Genomic DNA, 22,534 nt, shown 5'->3' on the forward strand with positions numbered 1-22,534 from the left:
GAATTGGCTGGGCCTGCCCCTGCAAAATGCCGCTGCAAGGTTATTCCGTTAAAGGAATCCAGGGGCTCATCTTGCTTCTGTCCATACCCCCCGAGAAGGGGCTAGGGCCATGCAAGAGCCCCTGGGAGCATTTGGGGGAGAGGTGAGGGCCTGGCACCCAGCTCCTGATCTCACCCCTATAGGTGTTTACCCTTACTGACTTCGCTGGCTAGCGGATGTCAGTTCTGTCCCAGGGCAGGGGACAGATAGTCAGAACCAATGCCTAAGCAACCACTCACATTGGTTGCATTTAAATAAAGTTGTGGCCAAAATTAATGCCAAAAACCTTAAAACTTAAATTATTGTGTAGAGTGTGAATAATGGGGGGGGGAGGTGTCTTGGAACCCCAACACGCAAAGCTTTATTATGGTAACTCAGGAAGCAGACAAGGAGATGGGGATCTGTTCCCACACCTGCATTTCCAAATGAGAACCCAATTTGACTTATTACTTTCAGGGGACCATACAGACCAGATACAAAACTAGACTGATAAAAAGATATGCAACCATGATCTACCTATGCACTAGAATTTATCTGAGAATGTAACTATTGGATGTTGTCTGTAGAATTAGAGATTTTTTAAAATTTATGAATTCTTGCCCCCTTTTGTTTCCCAAATCTCCTTAAAGTCAGTGTGATATTGTGTATAGAGCACAGCACCCAAATGAAGGAGATCCACCTTGAAATGGAACCTCTGCTATGAAACTGTCTCAGCATAGCATAGCTAACAGTATTCTTGAGAAGACAGCATTGATAGAGCTAAATGAATGCTGCCTTGCTCTTTTTAGATGAATGGTATGGACAGATACTGAAGAAAAGAAAGGAAAAGAAAAGAAAAGAAAAGAAAAGAAAAGAAAAGAAAAGAAAAGAAAAGAAAAGAAAAGAAAAGAACAGGAAGAGGAAGATCAACATTTATGTCATTTTATTATGTTCTTGGTACAACACAACCTAAATCTTAATTTGTACTTCAATTAAAAAAAGCATGAACAATGGAAGTCACATGTTGACAATAACAATGTTCTTCAGTGTTTTCCTCTCCTAATTAACTGCTCCCTTTTGTTCAGTTCAGGCCTGAACAAGATAATGTAGCATTTGGGGAAGAAGATGCAAGTCAGCAACCCAGCACTGGAGGCTAAGATGGAGAAGATCTCCACAGCCACCACGTATTTCCCTTTGGTGCTCAAGTAAGTTGGAACAAAGGATAACCACACACTGCAAAACACCAGCATGCTGAAAGTGATGAACTTGGCTTCGTTGAAACTGTCAGGCAAGTTCCGGGCAAAGAAAGCTACAGTGAAGCTGGCCATGGCTAGCAAGCCCATGTAGCTCAGGACACAGTAAAACATGATTGGGGATGACTCGTTACATTGGAGTACAATCTCCTCAGTCATTGACTGGGCGTCACTATCTGGGAATGGAGGAGAGGAGGAAAGCCACACCAGGCAGATGCCTGCTTGGAGAATGGAACAAGAAAGGACAATGGAGCTGGCCAGGCTTTTCCCCACCCACTTCTTCAACCTGGATCCAGGCTGTGTGGCCATGAAAACGAGAACCACAGTGATGGTTTTGGCCAGAACAGAAGACACAGCTATTGTGAACACAAGGACAAAGGCAGTTTGGCGCAGAAAACATGTCACCTTGTCAGGTCTGCCAATAAATAGGAGTGCAGAAAGGAAGCAGAACAGGAGGGAAATGAGGAGAGTGTAAGTCAAGTCCCTGTTGTTGGCTTTAACTATGGGAGTCTCATGATGCTTCAAAAATATTCTTAGCATCAAAACTGTGATAATGCAAAATGAAACAGCAGAAATCATTAAACTGATACCCAAAGGTTCTTCATAAGATAAGAAGGTTATAGTCTTGGGAATACATGCATTCTGGCGCTTGTTTGCATACTGATCATCTGGACATTTGGAACATACAGGCATATCTGAAATAGAAGACACAGAAAATATCAGAATTATTTTTTAACCCTTTGCTTCTAAGGTGACAGGAATGGAATACAGTGATACCTCGGGTTAAGAACTTCCGGTTCTCCGCGGAGCTGCCTCGGACGCGCTCTGCTGTCCTCTGCAGACGCGCACTCACTAACGGGGTGAAAAGGGGGTAGCTGGGCTTCGCAACCCCCCAAGAAGGTCCAGGAGGGTGTCCTGAACCTCTAAGGAGCTGCCGCGGCGCGAGGAGGGCTCCCCAGACCGGACCTGAAGGCTCGGAAAGGAGAGTCTTTGGCGCCAGTGAAGCGGCGCTCCCTCCCCCAGGTGAGAAAGCCCGATTCCGGGACGCTCAAGCGGCTGAATCTCCGCTGAAAGAGCAGGACGTGGTCAGGCTCCCAGCTTATAAAGAAAGGAGAACTAAAAAGAAACTAAGTGCTGCTGCAACAGTAACACTGAACTAAAGGTGTTGCGAAGCAGTATCCAAACTGGAAGTTTAGCTGGGGAAAGATCCCTTTTTCTCTGCAAATAAGTCCTGAGCGGAAGAAAAGTTGAGAGGAGATCCATCCCAATGAACCTTGGATTTCTATAGCTCTTTCACGAAAACAGGGTCTTGAACGGGATTCTTTTGGATGTTAGTTAATGGTTCTTCATAGACACAGTGATACATAGACGCAAGATCGTAAAGACTCTAAATATTTAGCTGCGGTGTGGTATTATGGTGACTTCTTGTGACTCTTTGGAAAGAAAGATAAATTGCCTTGGATGCCTGGTATAAAAGCAGAACCTTTGTTTCTGAGTAGCGTTGTCCTCCCGGGGGCGAGAGAGTCTTCTAGATAAATAAGTTGGATAAATAATTTGGATCTTTCCTTTTGCTGAGAAGTTGAGGAAGAGTTTTAAGCAGTACCACTCTCAGGAAAAAACAGGAAGGACAACGAGAGGATGGAAGCAGCGTAAAAAGGATGTTTCTGCTTCCCCGCCCCAAAAGCCGTGAGCATTAACAAGGCAAGAGGACAATGTCTTTTTGCATAGAATAATCTGACCATCTCCTATGCAGAGAAGATTGGAGGCTAGACTGGAGTCCCGTGGTGTGGGTTTTTTCTTGGAACTCTCCTTCTGAGGACAGCAATACAGCTCCTGTCTGTGGTATCTTTAAGACAAGGGGAGAGAGGAGAGAAGTTGCTGAGTCATTGTCGAATCATTGATTCAGCTGCCGGAGACGGGTGCTGTAAAGGAAGAGACTTATTACGACCTTTATGAGGAAGAGACTACAAGCCAGAAGATTGAGAGCTAGAGGGACTATAGCGACACACAGAGGACAAATCAGAAATGCAGCTCTACTTTACTTTTTCCCTTTTTCTATCTCATTAGGAGGGGCTGCTCCTATGCATTGTGGATTTATTTTTATCTGGAGATACTGAGTTTTGTATTAATTTAGAGGAGCAGTTGAAGTTGAAGTGTTAAATTTAATAACCCGGGGTGAACTACTGTGCTGGTTGTTTCCATTTCTATTGCTGCCCCCCCTTTCCTTTTTCCTTTTTTTTTTCTTTTTTTTAAAAAATTTTTCTCTCTTTTTTCTTCTTTATTCATAGTTGGTATTTATTTCTTTCCTTATTCATATTTGGGTTATCCCCTCTCTTCAACTGGTATCTTCTTTTTCTAATTTTTCCTTTTTCCTTTTTTTTTCTTTCCTTTTATACTCCCTCCCTCCCCTTTCCTCCTTAACTGGTTTTTTTTCTTTTTCCTTTTTCTTTTTTTCCTTTTCCTTTTTTTTTCTTTCTTTTTTCTTTTCTTTCTTTTCTTTCTTTTTTCTTCTTTTCTTCTTTCTTCTTTTCTTCTGGATTGAATCAAATAGTTGTTATAGCTGGAAAATTTGAAATATTGGTTGTAAGAAGATTTAAATTTTAAGTTCCAAGATCTAATTGGATAGTACTAAAGCACATAAATAAGGGGAGGGTAGTATGTCAAATACAAACAAGAAACAAACCAGCACAGCTATCACAAACCCTCTTACTAATCAGAGCAGGAGAAGTTCAGTAGTGGAAAGTGAAATGAATATGGAGATGAAAGAATTGATTTTGGGTTTGAAGAAAGATATCTCCGAAATGAAAAGGGAAATGAATGAGAATGTGAAGGTTATTGATCAAAAGCTGGATAAGATGGGGGCAAAAATCGACGATAATGCTAAGAATGTGGTGGAGTTAAATGGAAAAATGAACGAATTAATGGTTAAAAACATGGAATTGACAAAGACTGTGCAAGAGTTGAAAGGCAAGTCGATAAGTTTAGATGAAGCAGTGAGGAAAACCCAAATGGATAATCGAGAACAAAAAAAGGAAACAGATAAGGTTAAAAAAGAGATTATGGAAATGAGAGACACGCATGAAGCGGTACTCGATGCGATAGCTATGATTGAAATGCATAGACGAGAAAAAACCCTGAGATTCAGAGCAATACCGGAAGTGCCAGAAGAACGCATAGAACAAAAGATTACCAATGCGTTAGCGAGTTGGCTCCAAATTAGTGAACAAGAAATGGCAAAGAGCATAGATAGAGTTATCAGAGTAAGATCTAATGTTGCCAGAATGAACAAATGGCCAGGGGACTGTTTGGTGTCTTTCGTAACAATGGATATTAGAGACAGAATATTACAGACTTGCAGTAAAAACAAACTCAGAATAGATGAGAATGACATCATTATACACAAAATAATTCCAACCAGATTACTTAGAAAAAGAGACATCTATAAACCATTGGTGGAGGCGTTAAGGGCGAAATCAATAACACATAAGTGGGAATTTCCAGAGGGCATTTCTTTTTTCTTCAAAGGAAAGAGACGAAGGTTTACATCATGGGACGATGCAGACAAATTTTGGAGAACTTATAGGAAGCAAATAGGAGGTTCTAAATATACAGGTGGAGGGGCGGAAGAAGAAGCAGAAACGAATGAGGAGTCTGAGGGAACTTAGGAACGGAATTGTGTTTAAAGCACTGATCTTTTCCTCATCTGAATACCTTTCCAGTGCTCTTTTATCTAATTTCCCCCCCTTTTTCTAATTGGGGCAATTCTTATCTGGAACACCAATTTCTTAAATTTGAAACAGATTACTGAATTGAAAATTAATAAAGGTGAAAATGAATCTAAAAATATTAACCTGGAATGTGAATGGGCTTAACGATAAGGCTAAGAGAAACAGAACGGAACATATCTTACTAAGGCAAAAACTAGACTTGATCTGCTTGCAAGAAACACACGTTACGCAAAAGCATACAAGGGTCCTTGTCAATAGAAAGTTAGGATCGGAATTTATATCCTCTGATAAAGTTAAAAAAAGAGGCGTAGTAATTTATGCGAGACCCCAATTAGAACCAAAATTAAGGTATAAAGATTCTGATGGAAGAATAGTAATAATAGAAATAAACGTACAGGGTGAAAAGATAATTGTGGCAGGCATTTATGCTCCAAATACGAAAAAGAAAGAATTCTATCAATCTCTACTTACGAGATTGGTAGATTATGTGGGAGAGAAAATAATTTTGCTGGGGGATTTGAACGGTGTGACTACACCGGAAATCGATAGAACAAAAAAATCCTTAGGAAATAAACAAGCGAAATTACCAACGCCCTTTTTTGAACTAATTGAGATGTTGAATCTCAATGATGCCTGGAGAGTGCGGCACCCCAATGAGAGAGAATATACTTACTTTTCGGATCCTAATAGTTCTGCGGGAAGAATAGATGCAATATGGTTATCTAAAGAATTAACGCTAAAAATATCCAAAGCTGAGATCCACTCTAAAACTATATCGGACCATAACGCAGTGTATGTTTGGCTTCAAGGGAAGGATAAAAAACAGGTAAGGTGGAGACTAAATGAAACTCTTTTAAACGATGAAAAAATAACTGAAAGAGCTAAAAAGACATTGAAAGAATTTTTTGAATTCAATTTAGACAAAGGAACGGATATCAGGATAGTATGGGATGCAAGTAAGGCAGTCCTTAGAGGCTTTTTCATAAAAGAAAATATAATTCAGAAAAGACAAAAGGAAAAGAAGAAACAGGAAATTCTAAACGAAATCAGTTTGAAGGAAAGAGAACTTTATAATAAGCCAGAGGACAGGGATATCAAAAGAAATATTAAATTGCTCCAATCCCAGTATACTATGATTATAAATGAAGAGATTGAATGGAAAATAAAATTAATGAAGCAGAAAAATTTTGAATTCGCTAATAAACCGGGTAGACTTCTAGCATGGAAACTAAAAAAACAACAGAGTGAAAGGATAATTAATAAGATAAAATAGACGACAAGATAATAACTAATCCTAAAGAAATTGAAGATAGCTTTGTAGCATTTTTTGCGAAACTCTATAAAGAGGGAGGGGAAACTAGATGAGATTAATAATTATTTGAACTCATGCAACCTCCCCAAAATTACTAGTGAACAAAATAAAGGGTTAAATGACCCGATCTCAGCTTTTGAAGTTCAACGGCAATTAAGAGATCCAAGCTGGGGAAAACGCCTGGACCAGACGGGCTTCCGGCAATTTTTTATAAGAAATTGGAAGATACTCTGTCTGATCCTTTGAAAATATTGATGAATAGTATTTTGGAAGAGGGTAATATACCGGAATCCTGGAAGGAAAGCTTCATAACTCTGATCCCTAAGCAAGGCGCAGACCAGTTGATGATAACCAACTATAGACCCATCTCGTTGTTAAACAATGACTATAAATTATACGCACATATTCTAGCGGAGAGAATGAAAAGAGTCCTTCAAGCTATAATTCATGAAGATCAAACAGGTTTTCTCCCAGGCCGCCTTATGCAGAGTAATATCAGAAGAGTAATTAATATCTTGGAATACTTAGAAGGGCATATTGATAAGCCATCGATAATAATGGCGGTGGACGCCGAAAAGGCGTTTGACAACGTGTCATGGGGATTTATGAAGGAGCTGTTGCAAAGAATGGAATTTGGCGAAGCAATCTGTAAAGGAATCCAAGCAATTTATAGCAAGCAGAGGGCTAAAATTATAATTAATGGGAACATCTCGGAGACTTGCGAAATTAATAAAGGGACAAGACAGGGGTGTCCGCTCTCCCCACTGATTTTATTTTAGTTATGGAGGTTCTAAATAAGAAAATTAGAGAAGAAAAAGAGATTAAGGGTATAACTCTGGGGAAGAATATTTATAAAATACGAGCGTTTGCGGACGACCTCATAATAACATCTGAAAACCCTAAAGAAAGTCTACTCAAAATACTGGAAATAATGGATAAATTTGGAAAGGCTGCGGGCTATAAACTGAATATAAATAAAACCAAACTTATGGTTAACAACATCTTACCTGAAGAAAAAGAAGAAATTGAGAAAACAACAAAGCTTAAAATATGCCAGAAGTTTAAGTACCTGGGAATATGGATAACCACCAAAAATATAAACCTATACGGAGGATAATTATACTAAAACATGGGCGGAGATGAAAAAGAAATTGGCGATATGGAGCAAACTGAAAATATCCTTTGGGGGCGTATCTCGGTGATTAAGCTTAACATCTTACCCAAACTACTGTTTCTGTTCCAATCAATCCCAATCATAGGGAAAACAGACTGTATTGAAGCCTGGCAGAAAAGAGATCTCAAAATTTATTTGGTTAGGAAATAGACCAAGAATTAAACATGTATTGCTTATAGATCACAAAGAAAGAGGTGGATTTGGTCTACCAGACCTGAAACTATATTACGAAGCAGCCTGCCTTTCCTGGTCAAAGACTGGTGCCAACTTAAAAATACGGACCTGTTTGGACTTGGAAGGGCATGACAACCGCTTTGGTTGGCATGCATACCTTCACTACGGGAAAGCAAGAATCCATAAAGGCTTTACGAATCATATTATCAGGAATGCTTTATTCAGAGTCTGGGAAAGGTATAAAGGGCTGCTAGCGCCAAAAACACCTAAGTGGATCTCCCCAGAAGAGGCCAAGGCACTTAAAAAGAGGAATATGAAAGGGAGCTGGTTAACATATAATTCTTTACTGTTAGAAGAGGATAACCAATTGACACTTAGGAAGTATGAAGAGGTTAAAGAGCAATTAACAAGCTGGCTGGACTATCATCAATTGCACGAAACTTTCAAGCAGGATAGGAAAAATGGATTTACAAGGGAACCGTCCAAATTTGAAACAGAGATACTAAATATAATACTAAGATAATATCAAAATTGTACCAAATCCTCCTTGAATGGAAAGTCAAGGAGAGGAGGTCAAGGAAGTGATGATCAGATGGGCGCAGGATATCGGCCACCCTATTATGTTAGACCAATGGGAAAACTTTGGAAGGTTACAATGAGGTTCACAGCATGTTATAACATCAAAGAAAATATGCTCAAAATGCAGTACCGATGGTATCTAACTCCATCAAGGCTCTCCAAAATGTACAAAAACCTAGCTAATAATTGTTGGAGATGTGGAGAAAGCAATGGTAATATGTTTCATATGTGGTGGACCTGTAAAAAAATCAAAGCTTTCTGGAATCTAGTATATGAAGAACTTAAAAAAATTTTGGGCTTGACATTTTGTAAAAAACCAGAGGCCTTCCTACTTAGCATCATAGGTAACGAAATCCCAGAGAAATTAAAAGATATTTTTTATAGCTCGTCTGCGGCTGCGCGAAGTTTGATAGCGCAGAACTGGAAGGGAGAGAACGCGCCGGACATAAAAGAGTGGCAAATCAAATTACAGGAATACGCGGAGATGGCCCATCTGACCAACTCCTTAAGAGGACATAACAGACAAGCCTTTGTGTTAAAATGGGAGAAATATAGAAGGTATCTTCAAAGCATCAACAACGGTATAAAGTCTATGGCGGCCTTCGAGTGACCCTGGAGTTGTAATGGGAATGTAATATATGATATGGCTAAAAGTAGAAATGAAATGTTCTGAAATGGAGGGTAAAAGATAATACAGCAATGTTGAGCACATTCATAATGAGGAGAAGACTGTTCATAGGGAAAGGATGGGAAGTTTAACTAAAGAGATTAATTTTTGTATGTTGCTGTTTTGTTTTCTGTTTTGTTTTCCTTGTTTTTTTTTGTTTTTTTGTTTTGGTTTTTTTTTTTCCCCTTTTTTTCCTTTCTTTTCTTTTCTTTTTTTCTTTTCCTTCTCTCCTCTCCCCCCTTTTTTCCCCTCCTTTTCCATTTTCTTCCTTTTTTTTTTTTTTTCTTTCTTTTTCTTTTTTTTTTCTTTTTTCATTAGCATGTTTTCGCTTAAGGATAAAAAAAAGAAAGAAGATAATATGTGTAGTCATATATTTCCATGGTATCTACCATTGGTAGTATTCCCTTTTTATTATGGGGTGTAAGATGAAGTAAGGAGAAAGAGACAACCAAAAAGGAAATACTTCTGATTCTTGTATTTTATTAATATATATAGTGGAACCTAACTTGTAAATAGGTACAAATGGAAAGTACAAATGGAAAATATGTACAGAATGTTTGTGATATTGGTGGATGTAAGAGTTGAAATTTAATAAAGTATTTAATTTTCAAAAAAAAAAAAAAAAAAAAAGATACCTCGGGTTAAGAACTTAATTCGTTCTGGAGGTCCATTCTTACCTGAAACTCTTCTTAACCTGTGGTACCACTTTAGGTAATGGGCCCTCCACTGCCGCCGTGCCGCAGTAAAATTCTTTACCCGAGGCTTCTCCTCCACAAACAAGAACACAAAGAATACCAGGTTGCAATTATATTTAACCTTCTGCTTGTGAGGTGACAGGAACAAAATAATAAATAAGTCACACAAATTTGGTATAGCTTTTACTCTCAGTCATCTACACTGCCAGGTGGAACTGTGGTCTAAACCAACAAGCCACTTGAGGATGGCAAGTTTGGCAGTTCGGACCTGCACAACCAGGTGAGCTCCATTGCTTTGTCCTATCTCCTGTCCACTTAGCATTTCGAAAGCATACCCATGTGAGTAGATCAATAGGTACTGATATGCGGGGAAGGTAAGAGCGTTTTGGTGTTTAGTCCTGCTGGCCACACAACAAGCATGACTGGGTTCACCTGTCTTCTTCAATCTGTTGCTGAAGACAGGGGGCGGAGTACGGGAGCAGGGGGGCCACTCCGGGCACCCGCCCTGGGGGGTTGACACTTGGGGCAGCGCCCCGGCCACCACGATTGGCGCCGCTGACGCCCGACAAACTTTTAAGACTACAGCGCTGTGAACAGCAGCACAGCGTCTGTGCTGCTGTTTGCCCGCTGCAGCCTTAAAACTGGCTGTGCCACCGCACGAAAGGCGTACCGGCCGCTTGCACCCGACATCTTCAGTGGACATGTGCAGTCCACCCAAGATGGCGGACGTGAGCAGCCGGTACCCTTATGACCGTGCGGCGTCGGTGTTGCGGCAGGTTTTAAGGCTGCAGTGCATTGCAGCCTTAAACTTGCCCGCTGCAGCCTTAAAACTTACCATGCTACCGCTGCACGGTCGGAAGGGGTGCCGGTCACTCGCGCCCACCAAAGATGGTGCTGTGTACTTGGGATGCTTCAAGCTCGCAGTGACGTCACAGCGCAGAAACGCTAGGGAGCGGCACCCAACCACCAGGGGGGTGCACCCGCTTTGCTGCCCCTGGACGGCAAAAACGGCTCCCTACGCCCTGATGACAGATTTGCTTCACTCTTCTTGATACTTTTTCCAGTTGGTGCTGGACACACATCATCAGCCAGGGCTCCCTGTAGCTCAAAGAGTGGGCTGCTGTGCTAGATGGCTCTAGATGCAAAGGTCCACAGACACACAGATTCATAGACACTACCAAATCTCATTTGAAATGAGAAGGCACATAACATTGCAGAGCTGGATGCAAAAAACTGCATTGCACACATAGTACTCTTTAATTATATTCACATAATGTGCCCAATATTCTTCCTTGTATTTGGCTGCGTAGATATTTTCTTGCATCTGTATGCTCAATCTCTCACCTTCATGATCTGATATCCACCCTTTGGGGCATAGAATGCAATCATAGCAGCAGAAAGACTCCCCCTCCTTGCTTTTCTTCCTATAACCGGTTGGGCACTTGGGATTACACAAAGCAACAGGCTGTGTCTATCAGCAAATGAAGGGGAGATATTAATCATCAGGAGATCATCTTGGAATCATTAAGGTTCAGGAGAGAATATGCTAAACAGTGGTCTATCTTCCTAAGCAACAAATGGTTTAAGATGAACTCCCTTTAAACAGAGAGGGGTGTTATGTTCTCTTCAAGATCATACCTACCTTAGAGTGTGCTCAATCATCTTTCTATCAGGGGACAGGAGCCCAACCCACTTTGGGTTTCTGCTCTTTCACATAAAATCCCACATTCATCATAGGATAGGAGTGAGGGTATTCAATTGATCGTATTATATCCAGTGAATGTGCTCACATTCTTGATCTTTTTGTACATTGTGACCATTTTCCTTTCACACAGTCCTTTCTTTAGTCCTTTAGTCATATGCTCTTCCCTCCACTTTCGCCGCTGCTTATAGAGCAGAAACATCAGGTCCCATATTTCATTTTTTCCTATACCCATACTCCACCTATACAACCTTCATGTTGAGAGATTCTCTCAATGTCAATTTCTCTCAGGCATGCCATTCACAGGGGGCTAGGGAGGCCAAAGAGCCTAAAAAAAAATTAGGGGGTGGGCCCTCTCAATATTTTGGAGCGGGCCGGGCCCCATCAGGCCCTGCAGCAGTTGCAACCGGCTTCTGGCTGCTGTTTGTCCCTCCTGTGGCTGCAATAGGCTCTGTAGGGCCCTTTAGAGGGTGTGGCAGGCCCATGTTGTGCATGTCATTTCACACACTTACTCACTCACCGCCCCGCCCCTGCATGTTGAGCAGAACCTGGTGTGAAACTGAGGGACACAGCTAGGTCTCCTTAATTAAAACAGTACCTCACAATGTAGGTGAGACCAACATTTTGGATAAAGCTGGTGTTAATATATAGGATTTATTGTCCAATTGTTTCTTGCTGACGCAACATTAGAGCTCTGCCTGAGTCTGAAAACATATACCGTATTTTTCGCTTCAATAAGACACACTTTTTTCCTCCTAAAAAGTAAGGAGAAATATCTGTGTGTCTTACAGAGTAAATGGTGGTTCCTGGAGCCGAATTGCCCAGGGGCCAAAAGTAGATCATGCTTTTTTCTTACAAAGAGAAAAAGGGTGTTGAAAGGACCCTGCTTCGCAAGAGATCATGAGAGAGATAAGAGTCCCGGCTCCCTTTGGCCCCGCCCCCTTGCCTAGGCCTCCATTGTTGGATGTGCTGCAGAGGGAGGTTTTTGTTTCCCCAGCGACATGTGACTGGCTGATTAGATTATTTGTCTGGAAACTGTAGCAAAGGCTCCCTTTCCTTTAGAAGCTGCAGAAATGTGAGTTGAACCCCATAAAAACGGGGCTTTTCCTCTTTGCTTTTCCCCCTTTGCAAAAGGAGCTTTGCTTTTCCCCCTTTGCAAAAAAAGCTGCAGAACTTTTAGCTGATCCTCAAAAAAAAAAACAACCCAAAAAACCAGGGCTTTTCCCTTTGCAAAAAAGTGGCAAAACTTTTAGCTGATCCCCCCCAAAAACAGGGCTTTTCCCTTTGCAAAAAAGATGCAATACTTTTAGCTGATCTAAAAAAAACAGGGCTTTTAGAGGAGGAAAACCAGAAAAAAATTTTATGGTTTCCTCCTCTAAAAATGAGGTGTGCCCTATGGTCCGGTGGGTCCTATGGAGCGAAAAAACGGTGCCTTCTACATCTCTCAAACAACCACTCTTTCTCATATGCCTTTTACATTTCCCTCACTTGTGTAAGCATTTTGATGGCTCAATTGCCGGAACAGAGGGCCTCACCCTCTTCACCAGCTTCTGTAACTTGCATGTTAGCTGTTTCTGCTCTTCCTGCTTCAATTCTCTCCTAGTTTTGCGAGGGAGTGATGTAGGAGTGGGTAGGGAAGTCCCTGGCTCTTCACTTCCCTGACCTGCTTTTTCCTCCATTTCCTTAAATCTTTCACCCTCGAACTCTCCAGCTTCCTCTGCCTTCTTGCCTCCTTGCTGCCTGTTCTTCCCAGTCAGACTCCAGCCTCACTTCCCCGGTGCACATTCATCATGTCCTGAAAGTCGCTGACAACACATAATATTACATTTTGGAACTATTTTTTGTCATTAAATGCATTTTACAATATAAACATTTTGAACATAACCATGCCTTTCCTTTTTTCCCCCCCCCCCCTTTTTTTTACTCTGAATAAGTCTTTATAGGGCTACTTTTTATTTTTGCTTGAATGGGAGTAAAAGTTTCATGCAATGGGGAACCCTCAATGAAATCTCTCCTCAGAGGGTTGGAGAATGAGCATAGGCAAGCACAAAATTGTGATGAGGGTTGGGCTTCGCACAAAAGACTCACCCTCATTAAGAACTGGGGCACTTTCCCAAATCTGCATTGAAGTCCTACCTGATTAAACCAGCTGTGCCACACTATGACATCCTCATTGATGCTCAAACGTTCACCAGGAGGAGCTCGGGGATCCATCCTTCCAACTTTCACTCTCTTGAAAGATTGGTTTGGATATGTGACCAAATTGATAATGTCATACTTTTGAATGAGCTCCCCATTCTGGTCAAAGGAAACCTTCTCCTCAACAGTGTTGTTAAATGACACAGCTTTCAAAAAATGGTAGAGCTGGAACAAAACAGGAAAAGGAGCTATTTAAGAAAATGGACAATGCCCTCTTGATGGAGATAAAGTTAATAAAGCTAGATCTAGGTCAGACTTTTATTATGGCCAAAAGCTTCCGAAAAAATTCAAACAGCCCTAAATGTTCAAAAGAAATTACAATGACAAAAACAAAGACTAAAGACTATTTACTTATTTTATATCCAAGCCTTTTTCCCTGGAGGGACTCAGGGCAGCTATGTGTACAATAATGCGGATACACTTCAAAACTATGTATACAAATAAGAACGAAGGATAAGAATACGAAGCAATGGGTAAAAAAGGATTAAAGTAAATAATAAATTCAAACAGGGCATCATCATGTCAGTGTTGTGCTGGTCCCATGGGTTACCCAAGAGGTGAGGTCCAAGTCTGGTCCGTGGTCCAAAAGTTTGACGTAGAGACAGTCCAATGTAGCTGAAGCTGGGTGCAGGGCGGGGAGTCAGGCAAGTTCAGGAACAGGTACGCAGGCAGGGAACCAGGGCAGATCAGGAGCTCAGGCAGGAAAGCAAGAAAGGTCAGCAGCAGGCACACCAGCAAGATCTAGCAACCAACATTGTTGCTCCCGAAACCTGGGGTGGGGTCTGACTGCATTTCATCTTCGTCCCTGATCCCCTGGTGACACATCAACCCGTCCCACCTTAAGGTGAGCAGTCCTCCGAATACTCAGGTCTCTCCTTCTATCAGCCCTGAGTCTCTGCAGCTTGGGAGATGCTGGTGGATTACTGGACCCAAGAGCTGCCTCAGCCCCATCCGGTAGTGGGACAGCTGCTGGTGACGACCCGGCTGACGGCAACGAGGTATTCCCTGCATCAGGAACCAGGGCAGGCTCAGGCCCCAGACTTGGCTCAGCTGATGCTTATTGCAGGGGAGGCTGTGCAGACTGAGGCTCCTCAGAATCAGGCCCCAGACTTGGTTCAGGCAGAGGATCCGGTGCAGGCTGAAACTCCTCTGGTTCTGAGTCCGAGCTCGAGTCCCAGACCATCACAAGTGTATAGCGAGATTTGAAACAGTGGTGGAGCAGCGAGAGATCGATTTTTAAAAAATTGAACAGAAAATTATATAAAACAGAAGGAAGGACCAAAAATTAATAATAATAATAATAATAATAATAATAATAATAATAATGCACCATTAATACTCTCGTAGATAAGTCACACCATATACATATTTCACATATACTCTTTTATATTTCCCTCTCTCCATTTCTTGTTCGCACACACACACACACACACACTCTCTCTCTCTCTCTCTCTCTCTCTCTCTCTCTGATGAAGGCAAACCAAAAGCCGAAGATTGCACAGGATCAATCTAAATAAGTCTCCATCTATTGAATCATTGTTGCTTCTACCTTGACCTGGAGATGTAATACTGCTGTTCTTGGTCAGAACAGGGCACTTCTTCTCCGTCAGAGTATGAAGCTGAGGGACACAGCTGGGTCTCCTTTATTAAAGCAGCACCTCACAATGTCAGTGAGAACAACAATATGGGTGAAGCTGATGCTACTATATAAAACTTATTATCAATTTGTTTCATGCTGAGGCAGCATTAGAACTCTGCCTGAGTCCGAAAACAAACACCATGTACATCTCTCAAACATATCACTCTTTCTCATATGCCCTTTTACATGTCCCTCTCTTCATTTCTCTTATACACACCATACTTGCACCTATCTCTCTCTGCCCAAATGAATCCCATCCAATCACATATGTACATGCTCACATCAACACACACACAAAGACCATACTTGAGCATCCAAACAACCATTCAGAAAAGCTGATGAATGGAAAAACATGCTGGCCAACTGCTCCAAATGTGGTACAGTATGTAGAAATTAGTGTGTTGATGGAATGGTCCCTATCATTCCGTCTTCCCCAAAATATGGGGGGAAACTCTCTACACAGAGCAAAGGAAGTTCCCATGAACATCTCCACATGGGTAGTGGACAACAAAGAAGCAAAGAGACTGGGTGCTTCTGTCAGCAAAGAAGGAAACCCTGAATGTAAAACCTAACAAACAATTTGCATTCAGATGTACAGATAATTGTCACTGAAATTAATAATAATAATAATATAAAGGTAGAACAAACAGCCCCTGATTCAAGTCTGAACTCTGTCACCTGCCATGGCTGATTATTATGAAGGCTCCTTCTTTCTCTCTTCATCCTGCTTTGCTTCTGGATCTGGATGAAATCATGGCATGTAAGGCATGAGCCACAATATAGACACTATTGTAAAAGCTGTAGCTGTGGCCTGTTACACTTCTTGGGAATACATGCTCAGGAAGGCTCTCTAGTTTCTCCTCTCCAGTGCAGGGAGAAGAATAAGCTCTCCCAGAGTAATTACCTTGTAATAAACTCATACTTCCCATAACAGTATCCTGGGATACACAGTGAAATTCATCTGTCCAGAAATCTTTAATAAAAGTATCTCCTTCAGCATTAGAAGGGTTTCTGTTCTGAATAAAGTGTCGGAATCCTTGAAGTTCATTAGACTGAAGTGCTAATGATAAAGCACCAGAGAAATATTGTATATCCAAGATATGTTTGAAGCGGTATTTTTTTAATTCCATCCCAATTGTCAGAATGAAGACTTTTCCTTTTGGATTTTGCATTTGGAGCTTGATTCCTTGGCATAGAAAAGATCTCAAAAGATCATTTTTGTAGCCTCTCCATGGAAGACCAGGACATTTGCTTTGCTGTTCATGATCTTATCAGACAAATACATAGCACTTCGGTCAAAATTTCCTTTCTCAACATCATATTCAAAACTGGTGAATGAGTCAAGGAATGCAAAACAAATGCTATGGCTGGAAAATTCTGGAACCATCTTCTGTATGAACCATTGTAAAGTCATTCCATCTGCAGCAAATAATCCAATCCATCTCCATTGGAAATAGTCAAGTAACTTGAGAATCCCCCTGAACTGATCAAGTCTCTTTGGGACCATTTTGTAGAAGGAAGGGGTTTCAATGTTCTCCAGTATGATTGAAGCAGAATCATATATGAGCTAAACATATATTGTGAGTGTGGAAACATTAGATATATAGTTTACATTGGTGGTGCTTCTGCGGTGTATACCAGAAGGAGCATCTCCACCCCCATTTCCCAGATACTGAGATCCAGCTTCCAAGGGCCTTCTAGTCGTTCCCTCATTGTGAACCAGGGAGGGCCTACTTGGTAATGTCGCCCAACCTGTGTAACACCTTCCTGTCAAATGTCAAGGAGGTATAAACTATCTGACTTTTAGAACACATCTGAAGGGAGTAATGCTTCAAAGTGTTTCATTTTACTGTGGTTTTATAATTTGCTGGATGCTGCACAGAGTAGCTGGGACAAAGCAGTCAGATGTGTGGCATAAAAATTATAATAATAATAATAATTCATTTGGTGGGGGCATAATATATGAAGAGAAACAGGCACTGGGAAGGAAAGCCTTGTGAAAACTCCTAAGACTTATTCTGATTGCTGGGTGTGTCTTTCAGGGGAAGGTAGGACACACTGTGCCAACTCTCCTTCCTTCCTGCACTAGGAAGGATTTGCATCTGTGTGTAGCAGCGTTTCTGTGCTTGCACCATCCCGTCTTCTGCTTGGTGTTCTTGTAAGAGATCACCCCATGGAATCACCCCCTGCTTTTGATCTGATCAACAGGGGGAGGAATGAGAAAGTCACCTTCCTCTTCCCACCTCCTAGCAGTATGTTTAATAAGGGTTAAAAAACACCCTGATAGAACATCAGTCCTATTAATGTGAATGAATGTGTGGGATAAATTGAGTCAGGGCATTTGAATACTTAATCAAATTCCCTTTCATTCATTCATTTGTTTATTACAGTTATAAACCAGCTCAAAAGGCACATGTAGGACGGCTTTCATAAAGGAAAATATGCATTTAAAACAATATACGGCAAACATCTTAAGACTTAAAATAAATTAAAGAGACATGTGAGAACCTAAAAGTTTAAAATTTGAGATACCGTACTGGTTGACCCTATCATCCTGGGGGCTCACTTTGACTATTTCCCCCGCAGACTAGTTTGTTCTGGTAGGAAAGACTGCACCTGCAAATCTGTGCAGAAAATCTGGCGACCGTCCCGGTTGTCTTTTGATCTTTACCTAAAATGAGGGCATTTAGTTTAGGCTTATCCGGAAGTTCAGATTCCCTTTGCATAACAGAGTCTATCTTTTATAATTCTGTCTTATTTAGCCATTATGTCTATTCTATGAAAAGATCTAGCTGCTACCTTCCATGTGTTCAGATTCCTGAATTGGTTTATTTTATGTCTGCTTTGTTCATCAGTCATCTATAATTGTATATGGATTACTTATACTGTCACACATCTTGTTGATAACTCGTATTTTAACATTTTTGCATAATGTTCCTTTTTATTTGAAATTTAATAAAAATATATTTTAAAAAAACTAAGTTGGGATGGATCCAAAACCACTTCTGAAATGGAAGGCAGTATTCAAATTGTATATATTTCTTCTGTTTCCTTACACACATACTGTACACTCTTACCTGAGGAATCTTGTAGATAGCAAATATATGTGGTATGGCAACGTAGGAATTAGTAACATCTGCAGTGATTGTCAATAAATTTTCATGGATACCACACATAAAGTTGGGAAGAAGTCTATCCTTTGGTGAAATAAATTGCATCACAGCATAATAGGTCCACCTACTTTGCATAGTGCTATCATAATATTGAATCCCAGTGAAGTATTGGGTAAAATCTGGGGGTTTTCATTAACTTCCTTTACCGCAAAAGCCAAAGCCAGAACATGCTGATAGTTCTCTGTCACTCCACTACAAAGAGAGATGCAAATTGTGTCACAAGAATATTCTGCTCTTTCTGAAGCTGCTGTTTTCTAAAGTAGCAATCCTATAGCAAGATCCCCTTGGATGAGCATCTTAGAATGCAGCAGATCTCTGAGTCAGAGGGCTGCTTCCTGTCTCAGCTGGCTCATCCTAGCCGAGCCTTGGCTAAGGTGGCTGAGTTAAAACTGAGAAAACGTCATTCCAGAGGAATGGGAGGGCAGGACCAAACTGGGGGTGAGTTAGGATATTCAACTAAGACACATTACCTGGTAAGCCAACATAGAAAAATATATTAAAAACTTCCCACTGCCAGTCCAGAGGCAGAATTGAGGCAGCTCAACCTGTTCACTCATACTGCACATGGAGCCACAGGATGTGGCACAACTATGAAGTAGAATGGAAGGTGAGAGGCAGAGGGCGGCCATGAAATCTGAGACCCCAAAATCTACACTGGCCAGGCTTAGGCAGAGGAGCAGCAGCTCTCTGCTGCTGAATGTGGCTTGGATGTGTGTATCTTTACCTGAGCTGAATTCACACTGAGTTGCTCAATCTAAACACAGAGCCTCAGGGTGTGCCGCCACCACCATCTTTTTATTTCTGTGCCTTTCTACACTTTACAGCATATAATCCTAGAAGATTAGGGAGGAACCTCATGTGTAATCTACTCCAAAGGCATCTCTGGGTGGCCTCAAACCACCAGCATTCTGGTTAACAGCCAGAAAACACGCACCCATTGCATTACCTTAGGCACAAGACATGACAAGATTTATATAATCACAAACATGAGAAAAATCATAATGAACAAATAAAACACATCAAGAAGTACATAAGCAAACTGAAATAATTTCCACATAAATCAGAATAAGATCTAATTTATAATCAGATCTAAAAATGAAAATTTAAAAAGAATAAATAACAACAATGAAACACCCCAACAGAACATGGTAAACAATACCCACGCAAGAGTCTGTTCAGCAGTTTTTGTAGCTGAGGTCAGTCAGTCACTCAGTCAGGGCAATTCCCTCCCAGGCCAGATGGATGAAATGCCTGCATGGAAGGGAGCAGATCATACAGGACTCACAACCAAGATGGTCTCTGGGCAATGACATGTTTATTCCTATATTTAATAAATACAAACATACCCAATGAGCTATATTAATGTTTTGAGAACTGAGGAGAGGGATACTCCTCACTCTACACATTGTCCTGAAGCTGAGCTGTTTAGATCCTTTATTTGGTGGAGGTAGTAGCTTGGTTTGTGAAGCAGAATTCAATATCATAACTTAACTGGGTACTGCTGTCCATCACTTTTCAACAGCACGAAAATCATGCTTTGGAAGACAACATGGTGATGGAGGGATACAAAAGGAAAGAGGAAGGAAATCAACATAAGTCAAGAAAACAATGATACAAAAGTCAGGTGACATTCCAAAGCTGCAGTGCATATTCAGTGGATATTTGTATACGGGGAGTTGGAATAAAAAATGCCTATAATTAATTAACTGATTTTCCTATTGCAAAAACAAACATGTCATTGTGTGAAGGCTGAAAACTTAAGATTCCTGTTGTCCTTTCACCAGTTCTCCCTAGTCTAGTATGTTCAAAGTTTCTGTTTTAGAATCAGGATTGCAAAGAACCAAAGTTCAATCTTTTTATTTGACTACTGTGGAATGTAATATAGACAGAGACAAAGTATGAAGGAGGAATGATTCCTTATACAAACATTTTTGGTATTTGTTCCCAATCAGGATGTCTTTTCAGGGTAAGTGGAGGAAGACTAATGGCACTCTGAAAAACGATGGCTCCATAGGTGAAATCTCCACGTTGATAATACCTGGGATGACTTGGTCTGGAACACCACAATCTACACTGAGCATCTTGAGCCTTGCATACTATGTGAGGCAGCAGCAGCAACCAAAATTACAGATATCACCATTCTCAATGCAAATCTAAATTCAGCTGACCTGTTGATATCTACAATATTACTAATGTCACCATTCTGCATACAAATATAACTTCAGCACATAGATCCCTCTATTGGTATCTATTGCTGTTTAGAACCCCCATGATAGTAACAGCCTGACTTTTATGACTAATCTTCAGATCTGACGAAGGCCAACAACTAAAAGACATATATGGACAGAAATCAATCTAACATAGACTTGTGGTTCTCTGCTCCCTAGTCCTGGTGTAGAATAAGAGGTATATTTATGGCATCCTTCACAATGTACATGATTTATTTTCTTATTGGGCACTGGAAGTCCTAGGAGAATTTCTCTATTACAGTCCTCTGGCTAATTGCAGGTACTCTATTTTGTATCCTCTGAGCAATTCTTGAAGAACACGTACTTGTTATATCTTAAGAGAAATAATACCTGCATGTGATTTGGATAATATGGGCCAAAAGGAAGAGCAACAGTTAAAGAGGCTTGTCTGGAGCCTGGCAGAAAATGGCTTTCATTCATCATAGGGATTGTCATGTATGATAAAATAATGTAATTTCCCCACTTCTGCCATATTTTTGGCACAAGCACCTTTCAGTGTGTTTCTACTAAGTTTAACGTTAATAGGATCCAAATGTGAAATGGGACTGCTATGATCAAGCAAAGACTCACAAATATGCACCCCATTTTCAAATATGAAAGTCAATGAGTAGGCATTGGAAATATTCCTATGGACCATTGTTTTGATGCATCTTGCGTGTCCTCTTCAGATATCTTTGCAGATATCAGATGAACTTTGTGTTAAACTGTTTTTTTCTTTAAAATCCCTGTGAAGAGAGGGATGTTAAGAAATAAACAAACATTTTCCACAAGGGGAAATACAAGGACAATTTTATTGAAGGAGATGATGGCAAAGGTGGGACAGCTCAACTCCTATTTGGTCTCCATCTTTTCTAACTAAGGTTTGGGAAGAAAAAATTGGTTGAAAGGATGAAACGAAATTTCTTCGGTCCAATATATGTTCAGAATGATATTGGAGCACATAGCCACTTAATGAACGTTAATTTTGAATAGATAAGTCCATTCCAATTTGCCAAATGCCTTTGTGGCATCAGTGACAGCAGTGCCAATTAAATACCCTTTGGTTTAATGTGGCGAATCACCTTAAATATTCTATGTTTGGGATCCAAAATTAATCTTTAAAATCTGATCTACTTTTTGGAGTTTTATATTTTGGAGTCAGGTTTGCTAAGCAGTTGACTAGAACAATGGTAAATAATTGAGCATTCACATTAATAAAAGGGAATGATATTTATGATTCAAGAAGTTCAGTATAAATGTTGGGTATAGTAACAAAACAATTTGAAAAATTTCCATGAGTCAGGAATAAGCCCAGTTTGTTGAAAACCCACATGTAATGTATTTAAAACTGGTATAAAGAGGCCCTGATGTGGGCGTACTCTCTCCTCCTGATAAAACCATCCATATTTGGAGTCTTTCTTACCTTTAGGCTTTATGAACTTGCTTTACTTTTTGATGGAAATGGGTGTTTGCAAATATTCTTTTATAAATATATTTTTAATTTGCTTTTAACATAACATAAACATAACATAACAACATAACATAACATAAAACAACAACAAAAACACTTAAAAGATATCCATAACTCAAATATACATACATATACTCCGCCGAGTATTGTGACTTCCCTCCTTTTCCCTCCTGGTTTCATACCTTCTCATCATTCTTCCACTTTTCTAAATTCATATTTCCTTTTTACAATTTAAATTACTATCTGTTCTGTATTTTACTGTTACATTGCAAGTATAATATCCATACTTGTCTGAGTTTTCATATTTGTACAATAATTTTTTAATACTCAAAAAATTTACCCCCAATCAGATTGAACTCTTTGATCGTTTTGGTTCCTTATTCTCCCAGTTAATTTTGCTAATTCTACATATTCTAATAATTTTATTCTCCATTCCTCGATCATTGGTAAATCTGCTGTTTTCCATTTTTGTGCTAATAAGATTCTGGCTGCAGTGGTTGCATATAAGAATAATCTCTGGTC

At 40.3% G+C, this 22,534-nt stretch overlaps 1 pseudogene; it reads right to left on the bottom strand.

Moving 5' to 3' along the window:
• Window positions 1-1,061: 1,061 nt before the first annotated feature.
• Window positions 1,062-22,205, bottom strand: LOC117057892 (annotated as a pseudogene).
• Window positions 22,206-22,534: the final 329 nt, after the last annotated feature.

This window comes from Lacerta agilis, chromosome 14 (genome assembly GCF_009819535.1).
Source record: "Lacerta agilis isolate rLacAgi1 chromosome 14, rLacAgi1.pri, whole genome shotgun sequence".
In the NCBI taxonomy this organism is placed as follows: Eukaryota; Metazoa; Chordata; class Lepidosauria; order Squamata; family Lacertidae; genus Lacerta; species Lacerta agilis.